Below are 6,232 nucleotides of genomic sequence, written 5' to 3'. Positions count from 1 at the left end.
ATTGGCTTCTTTTACTCGGTAATATGCATTTAAGGTTCCTCTACGTCTTTTCACGGCTTCTTAGCTCATGTCTTTTTATCTCTCTTTCATCGTGTGGCTATATCACACTTTGTTTATCCGCTCACCCTCGGAAGGACATCTTAGCTCTGAGTTTTGGCAATTATGAATAATGCTGCGATAAATACCCAGGCGCTGGGTTTTATGCGGATATAGGCTTTCAACTCTTTTGGAGCCTTGCCAAGGAGAATGATTGCTAGATTCTCACATTGTGCTCTTTGGCCTGCGGTCCTGGACCCTCTTGCACTCCCGACAGCAGAACTTTGGAAAAGCAAAGAATGTACCTGGTATTTCTCAGTCTCTAAGACTTACACGTAATAGGTCCTCAATAAATATCTGTTGAAACCGAAAACACAAGTAGACAATTGTGTAGCTCAGATTTTCCAGGACGCTTTAAGTCCCGTATCATTTTATTCTTTGCACCAAGGTAATTTATTATAAACACAACCAAATGGAGATTGAAAAGGCCTGCTTAAGGCTTTCTGTGCTAAAATATTTCACAAGTCAGTCTTTTTAAAGGTCCTTTGCCAGATGCTGACTCCAGCTTTGGGGGCTTCCAGTCTGCAGCTGCTAGAGGGAAGGTGAGAGAGACATCCACTGGGCATCGGGTGTGTCCTCTCTGACCTTGGCCTCGCCTCTTTCCCACAGGCGCCTTGGTGTTCCTTTATGAAACAGACCCAAGACAGGAGCTCCCTTACCTCTGGGTGGCTTCAAACTGGACTGTTCTAGGATTCCCCATCCAATAAACCACCCACCCCGACCCTCTGGGCTGGACTGGAGCTGAGAAGGCAGCCGTGGGCGTGAAGGCCACGTCTCCATCACCCACTCATAGAAAGGGTCCTCAGGCCCCAGCAACAGATAGACAGAAGGTAGGAGCACCTTTCTGTCTTTTACTGGGGATGCCCCTTTGTACCTTTTATCATTCTAAACCATTTTAACATATTAATCATAACAGCATTCATTCACCCTACACTTATCACCTGCCAGGCAGGTGGCTAGGGTTAACAGGTTGATCTAAATCTGACATAGCCCAGTGATATAAGGATTGTCACCCACATTTCTAGATTTGATCCACTCCACAAGTAGATACTGAGTGCATACCACAGGTGCTCAGAGACACTGTTTTAGGGCCATGGTGGTACGCAAGGGAGGCAGAGTCCTTGGCCTCACGGAGTTGATCGTTCAGAATAGGAGACAGTAAGCGGTCTCACAAGGGAGCTTTACAATTTGTTAGAAGATGACCAAGCTACATGGAAAAAGCAGAGCAGGGAAGGGGACAGGAATGGTAGGGCACAGAGCAGGGTCAGACTTAGCTATTAGAGAGGATAGCCAGGGTCCACCGGTTGAGAAGGTGGGGTTCTTATCAACAACTTGAAGGAGGAGAGAGGGGGAGCCCAGTGGATTTCTGGAAACAGCAGGAGGGAATGTGTCTGGCAGGGGAGTGGTGAGTAGAGTGAGCAGGGCAGACAGGAAAGAAGGACTGCTCATGGGGGGTCTGGGGGCGGGGGGGTTGTGTGTTGGGGGTGCTCCCTGTAAGGACTTGGGTCTTTCTCAGGGAAAAATGAGAAGCAGAGTGACGGGATCCTTCTGACTTCTCTGAGAAAAATACACTTTGGAAAGGGGAGAGAAAAGTAGAAAGACAGAGACCTCCTGCTGGGGCTGCTACAGGCATTCAGCAGAGACAGGATAAGAGGCTAGGACCTGCTGGTCAAGGCAGAGGCGTGACAAGAGGTGGGATTTGTGATCTATTGGCAAGGTGGAGCCATCATGAGTTCCTGAGCAAATCGTAGTTCACGTGAATGATCCAAGGTAAAAGCCGTTCCCCAGCCCATGCTCAGAGACAGTTCTGTGGGAGATTCTGGGGCTGCTCCTTCCCCAGGTAGGATGGCAATACTAGGGCCACCCCAGAAGCCGGAAGTACCCCTACACCTCCCCTTTCCCAGAGTGCAGGGCCCCAATCCAAGTTGCCCTCGTATAACCATGGATGGCATGATGATTGGGTTCTTTATTGCCCACCCCCGAGGCTGACCTCCCAGTCACCTGGCCCAGCATTCCAGTTAAAGAGGAAGTGGGCAGAACTGGAAGTGGAACTCCTACCCTCCCAACCCCATACTCTGTCAGGAGCCTACGCAGGCACAGGGGGTGGGGACAGAGAGCTGTGGAAGGGGGTACTCTCAGTTTTACAGAAAGCCATCTCTGCATTTTTTGCAAAATCTCTACTTTGTTGCCGTGAATCCAGCGCTTAATGAGCTCCTACTGTGTGCCCAGCCACTGAGCTGGGTGTAGTTTGCACATAGGTTTAGAAACCAGCCTCTGGTGGAAACAGCCCTGGCATTCAACTAGGCAGATCAGGATCGCTGAGTCCTGTTCTGCACTTCTTAAGGACCTGGCCACCAGCACCTCAGGAAACACTCCAGGCCTCCAAGCATCAACTTTAAAATAGGGTCAGTGGAACTTATTCAAGAGAGCTATAACATGAAAAGGCCTTGATAAACACTGTGCAAAGGTCAAAGGCTAGAGGGACAGACCCACACATGCCCAGCTAATCACAGGGCAGGACACTCTGGGGTGAGGGCGTCAGACACAATAAGGATGTCACCAGAGCCCAGATGTGTGTCTGTTTGGTGGGCAGGCAGGAGCGGGGGGGGGGGGGGGGGGGGGACCTGCTAAGTCATTCTGACATTCTGACCTAACTGGAGGACAGAGAGGGCTTCGCAGACTGCGAAAGGACCTTGGAGAACGGGTGGGATTCCATTGGCTCAAACAGAGAAAAAAGGTACTGGGACTCCATGGGCAAAGGCTAAGGGTGCGCAAATATGCTGCCTAGGGCTGCGGGGAGCTATGGAAGGGTATTGAGCAGGGCAGTGGCAGAACCTGATTTGTCTTTGAGGTCAGCCTGGCTCCCAGACAGGACTGGAGTGGCCCAGCTGACCATCACACAGAAGCTTAAGCCAGCTGCACTCTCCAGAAGCGAGGGGGACACAGGGCACTGGTCGCCCCCAAGTCCAGTCCAGATCTGGCGTAAAAGGCAGATGGAGTGGGAAGTAGTTGGGGAGGGGAGGAGGGGCAGGGAGCCAGGGCCAGGCTAAGCCAGCTGGCTGCCCCTGCCCCTCCCCCCATTCCCCCTCCTTCCAGCCTAGCCCAGCCCACCCCCTCCCCCTGGGGGCCCAGAGACCTGTTTGTTTTCCTTGTAAAGAGGGGAGCCCTGCCCTTTGTGAGATTTCTGCTGGGGAAGGAGCGAAATGTCTGCTTGTGCTGCTGCCTGGATTTCCAGCTATTGACACAGACTCTGACGAGGAAAGCAAAGGCCAAGAGAGGGCCGAGACAAGGTGGCTGATGAAAATGTTCTTCCCGGGGTGGCTCAGCCCTGCCCTGCGGAGGCTGGCTGGAAAACCCGGGCAGGAGCCCGTTCCACCGCCGGAACTTCTGGCCCGGAGAGAGGAGGGGCTTTGGAAATGGTTGGGGAGGTTCTGCACCCCTTCCCTGGCCCGCTCATCCCCGCACCTAAACCCACTGCTGCTCTGGTTTGATCCTCCCTTAATAACCGGGGCCACTTACACGACTTACACAACTGTTAACTTCTCGGAGGCCCAGCTTTCTAAAACAGGACAACGGTAGTGCTCCCTTCCTGGGGCTCCTTAAGGGTCACATTCCCCAAAGAGAATCTGAGATGAAGCCCGGTTATAAGATAAGATATAGGACACCCAGTTCAATTTGAATTTCGGATAAACAATGAAGGATTTTTTTTTTTTTTTTTTTAAGGAGAAGTATGTCCCAAATATTACATGGGACACACTTCTACTAAAAAAAAATTATCTATTGTTTAACCAAAATTCAAATTTTTTTTTTAAGATTTTATTTATTTATTTGACAGACAGAGATCAGAAGTAGGCAGAGAACCAGGCAGAGATAGAGAGGAGGAAGCAGGCTCCCTGCTGAGCAGAGAGCCTGATGTGGGGCTCGATCCCAGGACCCTGAGATCATGACCTGAGCTGAAGGCAGAGGCTTTAACCCACTGAGCGACCCAGGTGCCCCCAAAATTCAAATTTAAATGGGTGTTCTACGTCTTTACTTGAGACTCTAAAGGGGAGAATGTTCCAGGATGGTGTGTGTGTGTGTGTGTGTGTGTGTGGACTGAGGACTTCTCTCAGTGTCAAGGAAGCAGGATGGGGCAGAGGGAGAAGGCAGGGTGTGATGCTGTCACATGGAGGTCTCAGCTGATCCGGGGAGTGGGGGAGGGGGGCCCACTCTGGAGCTTACCTGGCTTTCAGAGCAGCTCCAGACTGAGGCCAGGTGGGGCTCCAGGCCTTTATACTCCCACTCCCCGCTTGTCACTGGATCCCTGCTTTCCTGGAGGGGTGTGACTCTTGGCCGGCCAGGTGGCTCTGATCTGCTCTGCTGAGGGCAGTTCCAGAGGGGGGACTCAGCTCAGAGGTGGGGGTACCCAAGCTCTAGGCCTGAGGGGGCATCCGGGCAGCAGTCTATCACCACAACGGTGACCTGGTTGTTACCCTGTTCCAGGAGACAGTTGTGTAAAACAGCTTAGCCTGAACCTGACACTTAGTAGTGACTTCGGGATCCTCTGAATTGAGGGCAGGTCACTTAGCTGGGGCCTGGGAGCCCATTAACCAACCACTCCTGTCCAAATTCCCTGCTGCGTCCATCTCCCTCCTTTTAGGACAGTCTTCCCAAATCCGGTCTGTTGATTTAGCATCTGGGTGGGAGTGGGGGGCACACTCACAGTCCCCCCGTGGATCTGATGGCCAGATCTGCTCCTGCCCTGAATTCTGCAGATGCCAACCCATGGCATTCACCTCCTATCTCCCTTTCCAAGGATTCCAGGGGCTGTCTGATTACCAGTGACCTCTGCCATTCCGGCCCCTGGGCTCCAGCCGCCCTTCTTTCCCTACCTCCCACTAACATGAGACATATTTCAGTTCTGGGAGCAGAGAATCTGGCTTTAGGAAGAAAGGCGGTTAAGCTTGGAAGTCGGTAAAGAGGCTGGGGCTTCTGAACACATGGAGACACAGTGGCGCACGTACCCTCATTCATCGCGAATCACTAAGCAGTCTTGGAAAGCATGCTGCCAACCCTTGTGATCCCCACTTAATTTCCACAACCACCCCGCAGAGAGGCATGACTCAGCCCCATTTGACAGATAAGGAAACGGAAGCTTAGCAAAGTGTCTGGCCTAAGGTTCCACAACAACAACAACAACAAAAAACAAAACAAAAAAAAAGAAAAGAAAACCAACCCCCCCAAACAACAATAACAACAAAACCAGGAGACTCGGGATAAGAACCCAGCTCTGTCTACCACCAACAGCACTTGTGCTCTGAACAGTAGAGTGTGTTCTTAAGTATAGGCTGCACAGTCACCTGCTTGTGGGCAGACTGGATGGCCACGAGTCACTGGATTTTCAGTCACCATTCTAGTGCAACAGGTCAACAACAAAGAAAGACAAAACACCCCAAAATCCCAAGCCAGCCTGAGATTGGCACAGCCGGGGAAGTTTGCAGGAAGAAGCAGGAGCATACTAGCCAGCAGTGTTCAGGAACAGAAGTCCCTCAAGCTCTGTGACACTGACAACATTCAGGGGAAGGAATGAGCATGGGAGACGCCATTGGGAGACACCATTGGGAGACACCATTGGGAGACGCCATTGGGAGACGCCATTGGGAGGGCCAGGGGATGGTGTTGGGGGCTGACCTGTAAGAAGTCTCCAGAACCCACAAGTCTCCAGAACTCACTTGCTGAAAGGGCTGCCTCTTTTTTATTTCCACTGTGGTAAAAATCATAGAACATGAACTTTACTGTCAACCATATTGAAGTGTACAGTCAGTAGTGTTAACTACATCCACATTGTTGCGCAGCTGGCCTCTAGAACTTTTTCATCTTACAAAACTGAAACTCTATACTTATAGAACAACTCCTCATTCCTTCCCCTCCCCCCAACCAGCCTCCGGCAGCCACCATTCTTTCTGTTTCTGTGATTTTGACTACCTTACATACCTCCCATAAGTGGAATCCTACGGTATTGTCTTTTTGTGAAGAACTTACTTCACTTCATATAACGTCCTCCAGTTTCCTCCCTATTGTAGTGTATGACAGGATTTCCTTCTTTATTAAACCTGAGTAATATTCCATTGTATGTATAGTTCCCTTTTTCTCTTTT

The sequence above is a fragment of the Mustela erminea genome, chromosome 5 (assembly GCF_009829155.1).
Source record: "Mustela erminea isolate mMusErm1 chromosome 5, mMusErm1.Pri, whole genome shotgun sequence".
Taxonomy (NCBI): domain Eukaryota; kingdom Metazoa; phylum Chordata; class Mammalia; order Carnivora; family Mustelidae; genus Mustela; species Mustela erminea.
This window is presented reverse-complemented; position numbering follows the sequence as displayed.